At 38.8% G+C, this 20421-nt stretch overlaps 1 protein-coding gene across 2 annotated transcripts in view; it reads left to right on the top strand.

The window, feature by feature from the left end:
• Positions 1-7129: 7129 nt before the first annotated feature.
• The window catches only part of NLGN4X (neuroligin 4 X-linked), a 149856-nt gene continuing 136564 nt past the window's right edge, over positions 7130-20421 (top strand). For both annotated transcript variants that reach the window (XM_042810129.1, XM_042810130.1), the window contains exon 1: positions 7130-7441. The gene's annotated coding sequence lies outside the window, so the exon portion shown is untranslated. The remainder of the gene's footprint in view (positions 7442-20421) is intronic.

A 20421-nucleotide genomic window follows, 5' to 3' on the forward strand; every position in this document is an offset into this window, starting at 1 on the left:
CTTTTTTTGTAGTCCAAAAGTGGAAGATTTTCTAATAACTTTCACGAATGATTTTTTCCAAAAATCTTACTTGCCTTTTGAAAGTTAGAGGTATACTCTTCTTTTGAAGTTCACCGGTTTGCAAGAAATGTCTTGCAGACCACAAATTGTCAAAGGAGTTACCTGCAGAGCTATTATGTTTGGCTTTGAACACTGAGATCCTTAACATTGTGGCTGCAGGTGAAATCTAAGTTGTTGAAGAGAGCTGTCTTATGAAAGAATGTGAGCTGTGGCGTTATCATTAGGTATTTAGGGGCTGCATTTCATTTCTCTTTGCTTTCATTTAATGGTATTTCTATTCTTCCTGTGAAGTTCAAGTGGAGTCAAAGATGTATATGTGTACCATTAGGCTGTTTTTTTCTTTTTCTTGCATGGCATTAGGCATATTCTTCTCTGTAATCCTTAAGTAATACTATAAATAATTCTTTCTAATATTAATAACTTCTCAGTAGTGCTTTAAAACTGGAAAGGTTAGACAGAGCCTGTAAAGTCTGACTTCAAGGCACTTAGTGTTTGTATCTAATATAAAAAAGAATTGAAGCAGAGATGGATAACTAGCCTCTGGTTAGCTCAATCTATCACATCAATGCGAATTATCAAAGTATCATAGCAAGTTTGTCAAGATCAAATTGGGATTTCCATGGATATGTAGGTCAAACTGAAATTTCATTGTTCATGCAAACATTATATGAAATTTCTCCAAAAGTATTAAACTGAATCAAAACCAAAACATGCAAGTTTTTTAAAAAAATTGTTAATTATTCAACAGAGAATATTTAGACTTATTTATTGAAGAAAACACTGTTCTGTCTGTTTGCATATTCTAGGAGCTTTTTTAATGCCATTAATCTGTAGAATACAAGGAACCTGTTTACATTTTATCTGTATACTGCTATGCAAAAGTCCATCCTTCAAAGATGCAGTTCTAAATGACAACAGGAAGGTAGACTATGACTGTGCACAGGGATTGTCTCAGATTATTATGGTATCACAGAATCATAGAATATCTTGAGTTGAAAGGCTCTTATTAGGATCACTGAGTCCAGCTCCTGGTTCCACACAGAATTACCCAAAATTCAAACCATAATTCTGAGAGTCTTGTCAAACTCTTTTTGAAGGCCACTCTTCTGGTACACTTTGTGTCATCACCATTTCTCTGAGGAGAATGCTCCAGCGCCCAACCACACTCTAGTGAATAACCTTTTCCTAACATCCAACTTCACACCTTCCCTGATGCAGCCCCATTCTGTCCTCTTCGGTCCTGTAGCTGTCACCGAAGAGCAGGGATCAGCACTACTCTGCTCCCATCATGAGGAGCTGTAGGATCCTAAGAAGATTCTTCTCAGCCTCCTCTGCTCTGCACTGAACAAATCAAGGGACCTCAGTCATTCCTCAGACATCTTATCTTCTAGACCCTTCATCATCTTTGTAGCCCTCCTTTGGATGCTTTCTAGTACCCCTATGTTCTAATTGTTTTATATTGTGGTGTCCAAATCTGCACATAGTGCTCGAGGTGAGGCCATACCAGTGCTCAGCAGACAGGGCCAATCCCTTCTCTAAACCAGCTGGCAAGGATGTGACCCCAAGGTGTAATTACCCCTTTTGGCTACAATGACCTCAGTCCTTGCACAGCTGATAAGATGATGTGGCTTGATGGCAAAATTCAAAGATAGAAACAAATTTCACATGTCCAGAATATATTTCAAAAAAATACTCCATATAGGCTTTTTACATTTTTCTAACCATGTGAAACGGAAGAAAAGAAAACAAAACACAAAAACAAAAAACAAAAAAACATTAATTTCATGTTTAACTTATTAATGTTTGAGGGATATTTTGAAGATTAAGGACACTTAATAGGATGAGTTTCAACAAGGCCAAATGATGGGTCCTGCACTTTGGCCACAACAACCCCAGGCAATGCTACAGGCTTCGGGCGGCATGGCTGGAAGACTGTGTAGGGGAAATGGACCTGGGGTATTGATTGGTGCTTGGCTGAGCATGAGCCAGCAGTGTGCCCAGGTGGCCAAGAAGACCAATGGCATCTTGACTTGCATCAGTAATGGGAACAGAAAAGGTGATTGTTCCCCTGTACTTGGACCTGTGTCCAGTTTTGGGCCTATCGCTGCAAGAAAGACATTGAGGCTCTGGAGCAGGTTCAAAGAAGGGCAACAAAGCTGGTGAGGGGTCTGGAGCAAAGGCCTTATGAGGAGCAGCTGAAGGACCTGGGATTGTTCAGTCCGGAGAAGAGGAGGCTCAGGGGAGACCTTACTGCTCTCTCTCTCTCTCTCTTATTACCTGAAGAGAGATTGTAGTGAGCTGGGGATCAGCCTCTTCTCTTGTGTAACTGGTGATAGAACTAGAGGGAATGACTTCAAGCTGCACCAGGGGAGATTCAGGCTGGATGTTAGGAAATACTGCTTTTCTGAAAGAGTGGTCAGGCACTGGAATGGGCTGCTCAGGAAGGTGGTGGAGTCATTGACCCTGGAGGTGTTCAAGGTACATTTGGATTTTCTGTTGAGAGACAGTAGGTTTAGTATCACCTATTGGTGATAGGTGGATAGTTGAACTGGATGACCTTGAAGGTCTTTTCCAACGTTGGTTATTCTGTGATTCTGTGATTCTGTGATTTTGTTATTCTACACTATAGAAATGATGTTATTGTGATGGTGTCAGATATTGATGAAAAGACTGCTCAGTTTTAGTTTCAGATCAAAGAAAGTACCTTATTTTAAATGTTCATGAATGCAAATAGAGCATAAGCAAGAACTGGAATGATTTTCCAGTTCAGTGTCATCAGTAACAACCCATGAAGTTTATTTTGTGTGCAATAAAGTTAGGGAAGCACAGATAATTGAGATAACTGAAGGAGGGACTTCACACAACAAACAAGAAGGAGGGCTGCTTCAAAAGTAATGCCTCCTATTTTGTTATGTTGGCCTACAACTTATTTCTCCTATGCAATTGATGACAGCATGGGGCAGTGCGATAAAACAGCATCTGGCATGGAAGTGTATACGTAGTAGAAGTGTGTCACTGAATATCTTCACACAGAAAAAAGAAGAAAAAAAAATGCACCCATTGATGCAGACATTCATCAGTGGTTGCTAAATGTTTATGGAGACCGAGCAGTGTATGTGGGCACAAGGAGGCAGCGCATTTCAGCAGCAGCAGCAGCTCCTCTGGTACAGATATTTTATGAGCTCAATAGGCAGGCTCTTGTTCACTGCTATTGAAAATATATAGCTAATGGCTGTGACTGTGTTGAAAAATAGGATTTTGTAGATGAGAATTTACTCAATCACTGTTATTGTGCTCTTTATATCTACTGCAATTTCTATGGAAATAAAGGGGAGGCATTACTTTCAGAGCAACCTTTGTAGCTTTTTTTTTACTGTTCTGTCTTGTGGTTCAAAACAGCAAAGGCTAAGCATGTAAGATCTTAGTAGGGATCTCAATAACTGAGGTAATGTCAGTTACAGACCATGACCAAATTTGATCCTTAAATAAATAAAAATGAAGCACACTGTATTAATATGACTATAATGTGAATTCCATATTCTAGTCTAGAGGTTACATTTTAAAGAGCATACTGATAAATGCTGAAGGTTGAGAAAACCCTCGCAAGGATGAATCATAGTCTGTAAAATATGTCTTGTAGGAGACTAAGGAAAAAGAATATAATTATCTCAACAGTAAGAAGGTTGGAAGGTTGAGTAATCATGATCTGTAAAGTATATAAGTTGCAAAATGAAGTTAATAACGCGTGGCTCTTAAATTTAATAGACAAAGTCAAAGTGAAGTCCAGTATTGCAAAATTATGTGTCAGGAACGTGATTTCAACAGTGAGAGTATCTATTTACTGGTTAAAAAAAAAAAAAAAGAAAAAGAAAAATTCACATGTTATAGTTCAAGATAGCATTATGTGACATTATGAAAAGTATACCTGGTCAAGTACTTGAGTACTTGGCCAACATAGTGAAAGATCTCTGTAGAAATATATATATTTCTACATATATTTCATTCATTTCATCTACATATATATATTACATATATATATATTATATATATACATATAATATATTTCTGTATTATAATATATATATTTCCCCTCAGTTTACCTAGGGGAATTATTGGACTCATTCTAGTTCCTTTTAATTCTGTTCTGTTCTGTTGTTTGACCTTGTATTCTTCTGCAATTCTCATTTGCTTGAAGTCTTATGAAGAACAATTCTGCTTACTGCCTTTTATCACCTTCTTATCCATGAAATGAAGTCATCTAGCGACCTGAGTAGAAAATACTTTGTGGATTTCAATCCACTTAAGATAAGCCTTTTGAAACTTGCAGGCAGTGGAAGAGTGCATTCCAACCTCATAAAGTATATCAGGTCCATTCACTTGCTGATTCACCTTTGCATGAGAATGACTGGATGGGAATCAGTATTTTAAATATTTAGTAAGATAACCAAACAAACACAGTAGAGAGGCAACAAATCAATAACTGTTTACACAGTTGTAGAAAGCTCCTCTTTTTCTGCTTCAAGTTTGTATTCTGAATATGAATAGTTTGAATTGAGTAGCTAGCCAAACAAGTATCATTTGAGAGGGACTTATTTTATAAAAGTCTCTTATCCTTATGCTTCAAAGCATCAGTACACAGCACGCTATACCTGATTTCAAATGTATTTGTAAATTTTACAGTGATTGGACATGGGAGACCAAATCATGCCTCAGTCTGACTGACACAAAAAGAGGTTTCTTGGGATGGAACCCAGCAGTTTGGCCGCCTCTCTTCAGTCAAACTGTCATGCATTGTGATTTCTTTGGATTTCACAAGTTACAAGTAGATTCAAGTTGGGTTAACACTAGGATGCAATTCCTCCTTGTAAAAAGTGATGGTATTACTTAGCAAGTGGTATTCTCTCTGAATGATTGCTCCTGAACTCTGCTTGGTGTTATAAGTATGCAGTGGATTGCTGCAGATACACTCCCAAATAAACCAGAAGTTCCGATTGTACATTTAGCTTTTTGAAAGTTAGAGGAGGAGAAAAGTACATTCCAATGTTTTGACCAAATGGCTTTTACTTAAAATCTTTTATCATATCCTTGGATAGAATCTAGGGAGAGTTTAGTTTTATTGCTATGTTTGTGCATATTTAGGACATAGCTGCAAACCTCAGTTTCAAATCTAAGAGATAATCCTTTAGTAACTTGTAATAATTGCCTTCTGATACTCTAACACAGGTAGGAGATTATTTGTCAGATTAACTAGTGCATACTTTAATATTTTCCAAATTTATCTTGCAAAAAGCATCAAAATAAAGACTGTCCTGCAAAATTTGGGACAGATGGCAGTGCAAGATGACTTCTTTTCTAAATGTGTCAAAATGTTCACTCAGTCACACAGCATGATTGGTTGCAGATTCTGGATGCGTTATTAAAATAACAAAAGCAGTAAAACTCGCTTGCATGAACACCTGCTGCTAGAGTCTTACTTAGTACTTAGCTTATTTAAAATAAGTAAGGCAAAACATATAATTAATATAAAAATAATTAATTCACTGGAAAATAACTGTTCAATGTAGCTATTGCATTACTTAAAATGTTTTAAGTTGGCAAATAGATGACTTAAATTCAAAACATTTAAAAGCTCCCTTTGTAAGCGATGCTGAAGTGATCTTGATTTGACACTTCATGTAGTATAACAAGGCAGTATATAAGAACAGACACATAACAGGCCTGATGCTACCTGTGAAATGGCATCTTTAAATCAGGTAGTATATATTTTCATGCCAGCTGAAACAGGAAAGCATAGCAGTGATGGATAAGTCCACTAGCACAGACAGAATTCAAATTTGAGGAAACAAAGTGCTGTCTACTCTGCTCTGTGAATCTGTAGTGGCGGTAGAAACAAAGTAACTACTACAACTGAAGAGCTGCTGATGGTATTTATTATTCCAGCAGTTGAAAACGACAAATCTTACTAAGTCTATTTATGTATTGTGACAGGAAGTCTCATCAAAGCATGAAGAGGATTTTTGTTTCAAATAACGTGGTCTAGAGCAGTCACAGCCCTGGGATGATGGTTAGACTAGATGATCTTTCCAATCTGAATGATTCTACGGTTCAATGAAACAATGAAGAAATGTTCAAGACCCCTTTCTTTTGTTCTTTGCCAGGCTGGATAACTCAGTCAGCACTCACCTGGCCTGATCTCAGGGCCTCACACTCTGGCTAATGATAATTGCTGTTACTGAACTGATCAAAAGGACATGCTGAGAAGTGAAACAAGGCATATTTGCTACACCATCCTTAGTCTGATATTATACACAGGAAATGAACCAGAGACTGTGTTGCACTACTGAGCAATAACCACAGGGCCCTTCTCCAGCCCTTACTCTTGACCTTCACAACAATGGTTAGCGAACTCAAATATTAACATTAAATAACCAATCTCCTTATGGGGGACAAAAAAAAAAAAAAAAAAAAAAAAAAAAAAAGTGTTTACAAGGATGGGGTACTGGGCAATGTTTTCGTTGCCATTTTTGTATGGGAGGAAAGAGAACAGCAGCAAAAGTCTTCAGTGATTGATGTGCAATTATACTGTTAGCTTAGTGTAAAATCATACTGGTGAATTCAGGCTGGCACCGGAGAAACTGCTGTCTTAAAGGGTTAACCACTGCTGCTCTTGCCGTACGCGATGGTGAGGCAGTGGAGCGGCGGTCCGCAAGGTGTGACCCCCCCGGCATCTCGCCGCCGCCGCACGGCTCTCGCTCCGCGTCGCCGTGCCCACCTGTTCCGCCCCCGGGCCCGGCCGCCGCTGCTCGGCGCGAGGATGCGATGCTCCTCGCAAGAGGCTGGGGATGGAGATACGGTTTCTGTAGTGATGGGGCAGACTGCGGAGAGCTATTGGCTGCCGGCTTTGTAAATTTCATTCAGTTTGATCCAATAGCAGGAGGAGTGCGCCTGGTACAGCCTGGACCTCTCTCTCCCGCTCCCTCCCCGCTCGCCTTGCCTTGCAGATCAGCCTCCCCGGCTCGGGCTCTGCATAGGCAATCACAGCCCCTGCTCGCAGACCCAACTCACCCTCTTGCACCGATTGCAATGAATTTTATGCCTGAATGTAGGTCGCTGACAGCCGAGAGCACGAGTTTCCTGCGCATCCAGTGCTGTTTTATTTCCTGTTGATATTTTTAATTTTTCTTCCCCTCCTCCTCCTCCCTCCCTTCCCCAATTCATGGTCACTGCATTCCTTTGGAGAAGCAAATCGCGTTGGATTCCAAAAAGGAGAGCAGGATCCTTGTGTGATAACACCGGCTGCATGACATCCTGAGAGGATTTCCTGAAGGAATCTGGCTGTGTGAAAAAGCCCCTCCGCTTCTGCGTCTCTTCCAGCATTAAGGTAGGAGTGCTGAGCTTATCGTTTGCGTTTTCATCTTCTTTCTCTCTCTCTTTTTTTTTTTTTTTTGTTGCTTTTTTTTTTTTATTTTTTTTTTCAGCGGGGGTGGGGGAGAGGTGTTGCAGTTGGTACTCTGGCAGAGGGCGAGCAGTTTGCTGCAGTCGTTTGTGCTTTTACTTTTCCCCACCGTGATAAACCGGTACTTTCTTTCTGCCATCTCCACCATTATGCCGACCGCGATGTCACATATGCACATTTATGCAAATTTTATTTCTCTTTTATCCGCTTCGGTCTTGTCCCCGGTAGTCCCCTTGCACCATTATTTGTTTGGAGGCATTTTGCTGCAATCAGCTATTTGGAAAGGCTCTGGGGCTCTGTGTGAGATGTTTACAAAGTAGCTCTCTGCCTTACAGCCAAATAAACAGAAGAGTGTGGAGGAGAGAAGGGAAAAAAATATCTGCAGTACAGAGAGAGAGAGAGAGAGAGAGAGGAAGAGCGAAGGCACAGTTTTCTGCCAGAGCGGAGAGGAGCAGGAGCGGTGCCTCGTGCTCCGTGTGCGCCGTGGTTTGCAGGGGGACGCAAAACCAACACGTCGGGTTTTGGTTAACCACTTCCCCCGCCGCCGCCACGGCCACAGAAAGGAAAAAGGGGACGGAGGAGGATGGGGGGTGAAGAGCGAGGGAGGCGGCCCTTCAGAGGAGATCTTGACTCGTCTTGGATTAAGCGGTTCACCCGCGGTGGGTTTTTTCTCCTTTTCTTTTTCTTTAATCTTTTTTTTTCTTCTAATATATATTTTTGTATCTTTATTTTTTTTTTTCCCCATTTATTTCCTTTTTATGCATTTCTTTTTGCCTTTTTCTTTATTTCCTTCTTTCCGGGCTCGGGCAGAATGCCCGCTTTTGTGATGAGCATGAGTTCCCGCACGTGATGGAGCAGGGACTGGCACTGGGGAGAGGCAGTGTGATTGGCGCGGGGGGGGAGGGGGGCGGGGGGGGGGGGGCGGGGAGAAGGGGGAAGAGAAGAAAAAAGAAAAAAAAAAACAAAAAAAAAAAAAAGGGGGCACGCCCCCCCTCCCCCTTCCCCCCCCCGCCCGGCAGTAAATCGGCTTCTCCGCAAAGCCGGGGCGGGGGCGGGCAAGGCGGGGGCTGTCGGCGGGAGGCGCCCCCTCCCCGAGGAAAGACCGCCGCCACCCCCAGCGCCCCGGGGAGGGGGGGCGGCCCCGCCGCAGCGCCGCTTTTGGCCGCCTGTCAACTCGAGCAGCCCGCTCCCGCCTCCACACCCCGGGCAGAGTCGGGAAGACAGGGCGCGGGGGACCCCTCCGTGCTGCCGTGATGTGCCCCGGGGCACGCGTCACGGCGAGCGGGGAGCTCGGCTGGTTGCGGTGCTCAGCGCGGAGAGCGAGAAGTTTGCGGGGGACGCGGCGGTGGTGGCGGGGCGCGGCCAGGAGATGGCGGTGTGGGCCCGCGCCCGCCGCCGGGGCCGTCCCGCCGCCCGCGCTGCGGTGTCCGCCGGCTCGTGGGGGACAGAGCGGAAAGGCGGGGGGAAGTGGAAGAAAGTTCGTCGGGTGGAGCCGGGCGGTGCGGGGCCGCGCTCCGATGAAGGTGGGCTGGAGCGTGAGGGAGCGCCCGGGCACACCTCCGTTGCGCCGAGCTGAGCGCCTCGGTGGAGGCACAGAGAGCGGAGCGGGGACCGATGGAGCCGTTTGAGCTGTGGTGTTCGGGTGTTTTGCGTCTCTAGGCTGTGTGGGTGGACTGCTGCTGGTCTTACTGCTGGCATCAGTGCATACGTGTGCTTAGATATCTGGTGTTTAAAAATAAACCACAAAAATATGTAGACCTTTTTTAAAATTCCAGGCTGATTTCTGTTTTTTGGTGGTTGATAATGAAAAATGACAGCATTTATGCGTATGTTCAGAAGCAGGTGTCCTAGGGAACAAAGCATAACTGGATGGATTTACAAGCACACCAAAATGGAAATCTCTTTTCTCCTTTTAAAACATAAATGTGACAACCCCTTTGCGTATCTCCTATAAATGGAAGAGCTATAGTCTACATTCCAAGGGGCGAATTATGTTCATTGATTATTAAATTTATAAATCTAACAGTGAAGAAAGAAACTAATTTTCTATCACAGCTGGAAAAGAAGTAATTAGTTCAATTAATTATGATTCCTGCATGAAAACGCAACTTTGCTTTGTAGCACAGAGCTAATTTCATATGTCTTTTGTTTTTCCTTACGAGCCATGCTTTTGATATTGCACCAATTAATAGCACATATTGAGACATCTATGTAGGTGATATGCAATGAGTATGTGTTATGGCAGGGCATTTCATGTTTCTTTTGCTAATAGTAATGAGTAGAGGGTAGTACGCACTGCCTTATGAATCATGTTCCAATGAATCATTAAATACAGGAACAAGAAAACATGCCATGCAGTTTCTGGTAACTCAAAATCAGTGAGGCATATCATTTTCTAAGGATATTATAAAATGAGACTTAATTTTTGACCTAATTGTTCTTAGCATCTTGAAATTGTTGCTGTTTTGCTTATCAGTGGAGCTGTTATTTTTCTCTGTTCTTCTGCCTGTGTATCATATAGACACAGTTATTGTTAGTATGCTGTCTGCGAGTACAGACCATTAAGTTACACCAGGTCTTGTAACTGAAATTCAGTTTGGCATCCAAAACGCATTGTTCCTCGAGAGGGTTCTGATTCATGTCTAGTTTAATTTTTTTTCCCCTCTTTGAATTTAGTGGCCTTTAAGCTTGGTCTCTACTGTAAAGCATATGTATAGAAAGAAAATAAATTTGCTTCCTTCTCCATTTCTGGAGGGAGTGATTACTTACCTTGTGTCTTAAAGTGCAGTACAGTGCTGTGCCGCAGACATCTAGAAATAATACAAACATGTAAATGGAAAAAAATCTGTTTTTTTCTCTTATTCATCTAAGTGTGGTGCTTAGTGATGAAGTTTCAGTTTTTAAAAGACTTAACAATGGAAGCAAATGAAAGCAAGCCCTGAACAAAACACGCGCACTGGATTAAATTAGGAGAGTGTTTAAATTGATAGTCTTATGGTGATATTGTGCTATCTTATTTTTTTTTTTCTTGGAAAGACTGTCTTCTTAGTTGCATCTATGTTCCTGGGCAGTTTATTTACCTAACAAATTTTACATTTGATAAAAATCTGGATCTTAATAGGCATCCTTCGGCTGAAGATTTTTCATGTGGAGATGAAGGCAAGAGGCAGAAAGAAAAGCTGTTTAACTGAAGCTTTGTGTTACATGTATCATATAGAAACAAGGATCTGTTTGACTTTTTATTTTTTAACAAAAGAGTGATTCAAGGAACATTCACTAACAGCCACATGGAGGTTTGCTCATTTGTTTTTGACAGGTTCTCAATAAAGCCTCCTCTTGGCCTTTCAAACACGCGTGCTGCTATTTGATGGTTGAATCACATAGTGTAAAGAACAGCTCCACCTGGGTAGGACAGGAATAAGCATCATGCTATAACCAGCATATAATTTAGTCATTCTGTCACTTGAAGTCTTGTCATCAAGGTCCAAGGTCACTTCAGCATGAGTATAATTGGTTAGTGGTTAGTTGTGTGCACTGCATTATAAAACTGTGAGTCTCAAAAACAAAAAAACAAAAAACTAGTAAAAACAAAACATAAACATGAACTGCACAGATCAATATAAGTCTCATGTCCAACTGCAGCCATCCTCTGTCACAGTTCAACTCAGGTGCACTCAAGCAATGTTTGTAAAGCATTTATGCTCTGAGCCATTTCGATCCCCACATCTGACAGGGTTATGTACTCAGCTCTGTCACCTTTTAATAGTTCTCTAGTTCTCATTGTATTTGTTATAGTAGTCCCCAGATTGGATTGGGGAAAAAACAAACAAACAAACAAAAAAACCAACCACAACACTAAAAACACAGACACACAAGGTAAGGCCTTGCTATTTAGTGGAAAAAAAACAAGCTTTATAGGTAATACTCCTGGAAAATTATTTCTAGTGAGATGAGGCACAATGTTAATCAACTTTTCACAACCTGAAATTGATTTAAGGTTAGAGAAGAGAAAATTGAAAAATACAATTTATAGGCAGTTTGTAGTGGATGGATTCAAAGGGGAGGAAATTATTCTGAAGATATTACATGACAGCTCATCTCTCTTTAAGCCCTGTAAACTAGTGGGGATTTTTTTTTTTCTGAATATTTTCATCAAAAATAAGGTGCATATGAAACATGGTTACTTCATGTTTTGCATGCAAAACTCATGTGAGGATCTGAGTAGAAGCAGCCTGTATAGAAAACGGCTTTTCCTGAGATCTGCAGTGAGGCTTTGCCACAAGCATGGCTAATGCAAACCGAATGCATTAGCACATGCTGGAGTGATCCCTAGCTCAGAATGTTCATATTTGTAAGGTAATAATCTAAAAATAAATTGTAGCCTCTGATGTCACAATGTACGATTCGTTCTTTCTGCTGTCTTCTGTACTGAACCCACACACCACTTAGTCTCATACCATCTATTCTGACAAGTGGGTGCTACTGATTAGATCCAGTAGAGGGTTAGGACTTTCCATGCTTGTCTTTCTTCTGTTATTTATGGGCTCACTGAGATTCGCAACTTTGATGGGGAAGTTGAGCCTTTCAAGAGAGGTAAGCCTCAAAAGTGAATGGCACTTCTATTAGGAAAAATATTTGAGACAGTAGCACAGTGGACTGATTCAGTTCACTCTGAAAACAAGAGCAGTATGTAGCTGTCATCGTACTGTTTTTAAAATAGCTTCCTTCAAAAGTGCTCTTTTCTATTGCTTGCAAAGACTGTGACAGACTCATATTGAAGTTTGGTTCTTTTAATGTACTAATGAAAGATTTGTGAATAAATTTTTGTTTCTTTTCCTAGATTAACCAACAGCCAATTATAGTTTCATCTTAAGTGGCTGATTTGATTTCAGATGCAGACTGAATTAGCTCAACATTATTTATTTTAAATTGAATTTATTTGTATGTATGATGAAAAATAATGTTGATTTTTAATTATACGAATAATTGAGGCTAAACCACTTCCATGAATCATTATAACAGATAACAGATGAAATAGGTATGACTGTGATTTTGTGTTTTGTTGGTAGTAAACTGTTGTTGAACCATCTCTTTCAGATTTGCTTTTGCCAAATGTGGTAGGCAAAAACAGGTAGCCTGCTGCTTCTCAGTACAAATAATTTCAGAGATAAGGCATTTATTTTCTCTTCCAAGTGAAGGAAGCCACTGTCATTTTAATAACTGTACTGTAGCCAGAGATGGAAGAGGAAATTTATAAACAGGCATTTATCCCACTTTTGCTTGAAGTTATCTAATAAATTGATTGCCTTGAAGATATATCTTGTTCTAGGCACTGGGTCTGTTACAGGTCTAGTACTGACCTGGAAGGAGCTGAATTTCAAACTTCTGGTACTGTGCTCTCTAGATTTTTTTTCAAGTTCATGATTCTGTTAGGACTGACCAGCTGTGATGATCAGTAGTGTTAGATGGTAACTTTGTGATGTTGTTGCCAGAATGTCTCTGAGTTGGTGATCAAGTTTGTTTACACACTTTTTAAAGTCAGACACTTAGTGTAAAACAGTCATTTTGATGGCAACAAGCATTATACTCAAAAACTGTTTAGTGACACCATGAAGAGAACTCAAATAAATTAGTTATATTTCTTATAATAAAATTTATTTTAAGCTTTTGAACTCTACTGGAACAACTTTTCATGACTCTTTCATTTTGTGGTTACTTTTGGTTGATTGGTTGTGGATTTTTTCCTCTTCAAGGCATACTGTGCTATAATTAGCTCTAAATATTATTTGTTTTGTTTTGAATGAAAAGAAAAAAAAAAAAAAAAAGCATTCTATGAGGGCTACTCCGAAAGTAATGTCTTCTATTTTATGGTGTTGGCTGATGATGTCAGATGTGGCTGTTGATAGGCAAGTTGTACAGGAAGTCATAGGAAGTCATATAGCTTAAAAGTTTTCTATCAAGGATATGTTGAGTTTGCTCATGAAATTGCCTTTTTTGAAGAAAAAAAAATAAATCAGTATGTTCTGAAAAAATATGCAGATCCATACCTTATTTGAAGGGCTTGTTTCTGGATGACACAAGAAAAGTATACTATATAATGCAGCAGTATGTACTGCTTCAACTCATGTTCTGTTGGTGATTGCAAACACAAATGAATGTACAGGCTTGTTATTTTCTGTGATTTCTGCCTGAATTTTGTTTGATTTGTTTTTCAGCAGCTGTGTATTTGTTGGTAACTAAACTGATGGAGTACTGAGATCCCATTTGTATACCTTTCCGTGGAGAGTTCTCATTAACTGTGTCCGTGAAGAAATGGCAGTTTTTTACTTTGACTATCTTTGTCATAATATCATATTATTCTTTCTCTCTGGATTTTCAGTTGTACTGTTCCTAGATTAGAGATATCAGTATTATATTATAGGAAGCTTTGAGGAAAAAAATAACAAAAAAGTCATTCCTATTGATTCCGGAGGAGTAGAGGAAGAAGAGTTGAAGCTCATGAGAATCATTGATCTATCTGCCATTACCCACATTCTCTGAAATTGATAACACAATAGAAAACACAATAGAAATCTCCAAATTTCATGGGATGTTTCTGGTATATAAGCAAAAAGATTCAAACAGCAATGAAATGTTGATGTGCAGCCATTGGCCAGGCATCAGCTACTGAGTTATTCCTATATGGGATATTCCCTTTGCCCGTAATTCATAGCAGGTGGTTCAGTGCAGTACTTACTTCAAGACGGCATTCATCAAGGCAGAGTATTGCTTCTCAGTCAGACACATAGCACTGATTTGCTGGTTGGAGTCTTCCAAGCCAAACACATATTTATCAATAATGCAATTATTGAAATCTCTGCCTGCTGCTATTTGTGTCATCTGCATGAAAGCAAAGGTAAGTTCTCCATACACAGTGGAGTGAGGGGAAGTAGAACTTTCTGCAAATTATACACAGCTGGACAGATGAGCTGTGGTACCTGAGGCTGTGAATTTGTATTAACACAGCCAGCAGTAGGTCTGCTAGCCAAACTAGAATTGTTTGGTGTATGTAGTTTCCAACATGTAGGTGGTGAACGGGGGCAAGAGATGATGCTGATCCACTGACTTTGGCAGATTAAATATTAAGAATTGTCAAAACTGGATGTTAATCTTGGAGGTGGAGGAGATCTCTTCGTGTGGGAGCTGGCATATTAATTTCATGCTTATTGTGATAATAAACTTTGTTTAGTTGAAGAGGTTATAATGGACAGGTGAATTAGTTGCTTCCATCTAAGCACATCAACAATTAAGGAAATACTTTCTTTAATCTTACATTTACTGTGTCTTTCTTTTTCTCAAGCCTTTGTATCTGAACTGCACTTGTATTTTGGTTTTTGAAGATAAATGCTTAGTGCTTGTATTAGTTTGATGTCATCTTTACATACAGATGACATTTCAAATACAGTGCTTTAGGAATTTGATGATGGAGGTTATCTGTCACATGTTTAATGAACAGAGTGAATTAGAAGAGCCAGTAAGGCTCTTTGCGTACTGAGTTGTGAAAGGCATGCAGCAGTGATTTGTCTGCCTGATCTGGTACGGAGGTTACTGAAATGCAGTGGGTTAATGGTGCAGTCATCTTCTACCAACAAAAGTCTAAAAGCTAAGCAGTGAATGGAGTAATGATGTCTAAGATGAGGAGATCTTTCTGTCTGTTCAAGATGAGGGAGGAATGTTTCTTGTATGATACCTGCCGTCCTCTTCTTCCCCTCCCTGCCTCCATCCCTAGTTTGGTTTGTTGTTTGTCCTTCCCAGAATTCCACAGCCTCAAGATGCCTTTCATAGTCAGAAAGAATAAACATGCAGTATGCTGGGGACAGATTATGAGTTTCAAAGGAAGGTTAACATGGGTGATTGTCATAGAAAAAGGATATAATGGGAGAAGAAGGAATAGGATAAGAATGTAGTTGCATTTGGAGAAGTCTTAAAACAGGACACCTACGAAAGGAAGACTGAAAATTTAAGGGCAGGAATGAGAGGAAGACATATAGGGACAGTAAAGATACTAGAACAGGGAAGATAGAGTAGTGAGAGTAGTGAAAGTTCAAATACTGTACTCTGAATAGCCTGCAGTAGCAGGAAATGAATTGAGACAGACTTACAAGAGGAACTGATGTTTTTGAAGATGAAAGTTTGTCTTTTATCTGAGGACGTGCAATACAGCAGAAATAGGTTTACTACGTTGATAAGGGACAAAATGTGATTCTCAGTGTCATCCTCACTTTGCATGGATATAGGAATTTTCTCTTGAAAGAAAATTATTTTTTTCTGAATAAACTCTGAAAATATTTTTTTTGTTCAAACAAAACACATTCAATATCACATAATATTTTAATAAAGTGATATACAGTGTTATCATCCTCAAGTACATTCCTTTTTAGGAACTTCTTGATTTATCTCATTTTTATCAACTAATATTTTTTTTTTCTGTTTTATGCCAAATACATTTTGCTGTTGTAGGTTTTTGTTTGTTTGCTTGTTTGTTTTTCCAGCATGACAAATATGACTCTTAACTTGCATTTCCTAAGAGAAATTGCAGTGAAGTGTATTCAAAATGTAAAGAAATTTATTTTGGATTATATACAAACAAGCTTATAAATGTATGTGGGTTTTGATGGTTCTATCACTGGTATGAGTAGGGAAAATTTTTCTTCATCTTACTCATGTAAATCAGTCAGAGATATTAAGGTAGTATTTGATGAAGATTCCGCACATAAGCTGTTGTACCATTACCTTACACCTAACTCATATTCCATGATTACCAATATTCTCTTTGTTCACGTTTTCAAACAAAATAAATTGTTGAACCTCTTCCAGTCCAAAATGTTCTCTTTTAAAATAGTAGATCTTTGGTGAGACATAAAGCAGCCAGAATAAATCAGTTTTCCCACAGACTGTGCAGAGTACCAACCTTCCTTTCATGTCCTTAATAAACAAGCTTCCTCTGTGCATATAATGTGACATAATGTGTACAAGAGACATTTTTCTTCAATTACTGTCAGCTGTGTATTTGAGAGATCAGAAGTATGACTAAGATCTTATTATCACTGTTATTACATTGTTTTATACTATTGCCTTTAGTGGCACTGTGCCTGATATTTGAGTGTCTGAAGGTATTAATTTAGTGCTTAAAAAAAACAGTCATGTTCCAGGATTTTTTTTCTTTTACAGCTAACATCTCATCATTTAATGAGTTAATTTGCCAGGTACCCCTTTTCAACAAAGGAGAACTTGGTAGAGCAAATTGTTTACCAGTGAGCCATATACGTTTGCCCTACTGAATGTGTGTGAAATGGTCCATCACAAATTCACGTAACTGCATTAACCTTCATGACAGTATTACTCTGAAAAGTTAAGACAAGGATAGAAGTGAATGACAGGAAGTGGTGAGATAAAATTCTCTTCTACATTTGTCTCTATTAAATCACTATTCTTCTTAATAGGAGGATTATGTTTTTCAGAATTTAAAGTCAAGTGGGAATGTTTTAAATTCCAAATCCATGTTAACTTTTCTAGTATGTATTCAGATAAGTGGAACTTTCATTTACAGGAGAATGAAAGATGAAATGGAGGGGGAAAAAAAATCTCCTACAACCTACTTTATTACCTTATACCAATTTCTTTCTCTACTTTGACATGCATTAGGATTGATTATTTATAGTACATACTTTCTATGAATAAATAAGCACTGAATTTTATGTAAGGAGACAGCTCAGAAGTAATTTGCTAGAAAAGACTGATAAAAAGTTTGGCAGAAGAAGAGCTCAGTTTTTGAAGAGCAATATTTTGTCTTTATTTTCAGGAATGAACATTTTTAAGATAAAAAAATAAACAGGTTAGAAAGAAAAAAACATGAAGAATATAGACTTTGTCTAGACTGTTATGTGCTTTCCAGACTCCCTCATAAATCCTGAGGAATTTTCTTTTATTTGAAGGTGGGAGAGATGGGGAGAGGGAGAAAGATAGGAGCAAATGAATTAACTCTTTGTATTTTCTATTTTATTTTTACTTGGCTTATCTTCTGTAACAAAGGAAATGTTTTTCAGATATCTAGACTGAAAAAAAGTAGGGAAAAAAAAAACAGCACAAAAATAAACACAGAAATACTCACCATTCCTCCCTCAGAAATGCACAAATTTGCAGTTTTGTGGTGCGGAGGGGAGGCAGGGGAAGAGAGCAGACTCTCACATGTATCAGGCCTGGAAAAGTGGTGGCAATGGCAAGGGGTCTTTGAAGAGCTTTTTACCCTGGGAGGATCTTCTCTGTTGCAGCAAGCAGAAAAATGAAAATGAGGAGTATTCTTTTGCCATACTTTACTTCTTAGTACTGCCTATTCTAAACCATGTGAAAAATTTAAGTAGTAGCTTGCTTTTTTGATGCTATTACTACTGATTAATGTACAATAATCTGTAGGTTCAAGAGTTGCAAGATTTATTATTGGATAATAATTATTAATAATTCAAATTGCCATCATCTAATTTGCAGTGCACTACATTTTCAATTTATCTGTTATAAACTGGAGTGTACAAAACAAAAGATAAGGAAAGATGAAGTTGGGAGGATAGACAAAAGAGGCACAATTCTGACTCCAGCAGTAGCTGTTTTCCACAGTCACCAACTGTTACAAAATTAATGGGATTTGTGGCTGCAAGACTGTGAGGTGAGAAACGTGATACCTAGAACATGGGAATAGCAAGAGAAAAATAATGCTGTGCAGGCTCTGGAAAACAGAGGGGCCTCAGTGGCTTAGGGGAAGCTTACAGATCTGCAAATTACACACTATTCATATTGCTGAGTGCTAGAGTACACAAGGCAAAATATGCCATAACTGTATTCAAGAATCAAAACACCCTGTTAGACCACCTAAGACTAAAATCAGAAATCAGGGAAGCAAAAAAAAGAGAAAAAAAAAAAAAAAAAAGGAAAAAAAAAAAAGAAGAAAGAAATGGAGGGAATTCATTGAGTTTACTCCAGACAGTGGCATAGTAAAGTTATTCAAATAATTAGAGCCTATCCTCATTTTTTTCATTGTTTAAAAATGTGTGGCAATTTTGTGTTCGCTTACAACTTCCAGTGTTTCATAATGTATCCCTAGGAAGGAAGGATTCCTCTCTTCCTAAGACAATATTTAGCATTTATATGCACTCTGACTTTTTAAATCATCACAAAATCGCCCCATACCCACATTACCCAATGCCTCAAGGTATTCCAAAATACAAAATTTAGCCACAGGCAGTAACAATACATACAGGGATTGCTGTCAGATCTTGGTACTATTCCCAGAAATGCTCTGTTCCGAAGGCTGTACTTTGAGGAATGATGTTGTAGGTTCAGATGGCTAAATTCGTTAAGATACTAAGGTAGCACTGCAGGGAGTACAGTTATCCTTGATGCTCTTGGTTTTTGTAATGGCAAAAAAAAGCAATGCCTACAGAATTTCTGGAGCTGGATACCATCTGAATCAGTCTCCCAAACTAAGCCCAGAGGTAACAGATTTTTTTGTTCATTTGTTTGATGGCTGATTTTTTTTAAAATTTTATTTTTCCCTCACATCTTGAAGTCTGTTTTTTGTTTCTTTTCAAGAAAAGGCTATACACTAAGTAATGTAGATGTTTCTTAACAGTCCAGGTAACTACTCTCAGATCATGAGATGGGTTGTCCTGTGTCTGGATACATCAGACTACTTACTCTTAGGGGTTGGCTGTTAGGAACTGAGGAAGCTGAGAAATGACTACTGTATAGATGGTGAACTCTTCTGTCATGAAGACAGAAAAAAAAAAAGGAAAAAAAAAAAAAAAATCCACCAAACAACCATTATTTTTTTTTTAAACATTATCTCCCCAGCAATTTCTTTTACCATATGCCTCATTCAGTGATTAGTACTGGATGAAAGATTCCAGCAGGGCTTTCACAGCATTTCCCATTGTGAACTGTATCAGTGTTCAGTATCTCCAAAGTAATAAGAGTGTCTTAACTTTTGTGAAGTACATACTGGATATATTGCACAAACTAGGAGAGCTAGGAAGAAATATATTTTTAGGTCCATGTATTAAGTCTAATAGTTGTTATCTTTCCTCTAGAATAGATAATACTCAGCAGATTAAACCCCCCGTAGGATCATTAAGAGTATATTCAATAATATAATATAATAAAAGTGTTTGCAGAGAGATCTTGCTTGGTACTCCATATGGAATGCTTCATCTCCCCTACCACAGAGGTTTCCTTTCAAAGCTTTAGACAGCTAGGTTGACACTAGCTAATCTTAGACCCTCATTGCAGTTTTTTTGGAGAACAAGAAAAAACACTTGTTATAAATGTTTACAAGTAATGCTTTGTTAAGATAAATTCTAGTTAGTGAATATAAATTTGATCTTGAACCATTGACATTGTTTAAAAGATTATATGTGGTTGGCATTGCTGCTCTAAGATCTTGCCTGAGTTACTCATGTTATTTCTGGTGCAACAATTGTGGCAGAAACACCTTACATTCTTTCTTTATCATTATTTCTGTTTATGTAAAGATACAAGTCTCCTTTTAACATAGTAGACTACAGTTTTCATGGCAATAGAGTTTTTCGTATTTGACCATCTGTGTCATTTTCAAACACAGTTTTCCATATGAAGGTGTAGGATTTCTGGATGTTAATATGCTTGAACATCACTGGTAGGACAGGGTCTATCCTTAATATAAGATTGTTATTTCACACTAGAGGTTTGTGTGATCAGGCTATTGGTCTTTTTGAACTTTTGATGGTAGCATGTTTTTCACACATTTTGATGTGTGTTGTTAGTGGTATCAAGAAGCCTAGTTCTTCCATCTAAATTTTTCATTCAGCAGTTTTAGTTACACGTGAAAAATATAATCT

This window comes from Centrocercus urophasianus, unplaced genomic scaffold, assembly GCF_019232065.1.
Source record: "Centrocercus urophasianus isolate 14NV4802_14NV808 unplaced genomic scaffold, USGS_Curo_1.0 seq_12, whole genome shotgun sequence".
Taxonomy (NCBI): domain Eukaryota; kingdom Metazoa; phylum Chordata; class Aves; order Galliformes; family Phasianidae; genus Centrocercus; species Centrocercus urophasianus.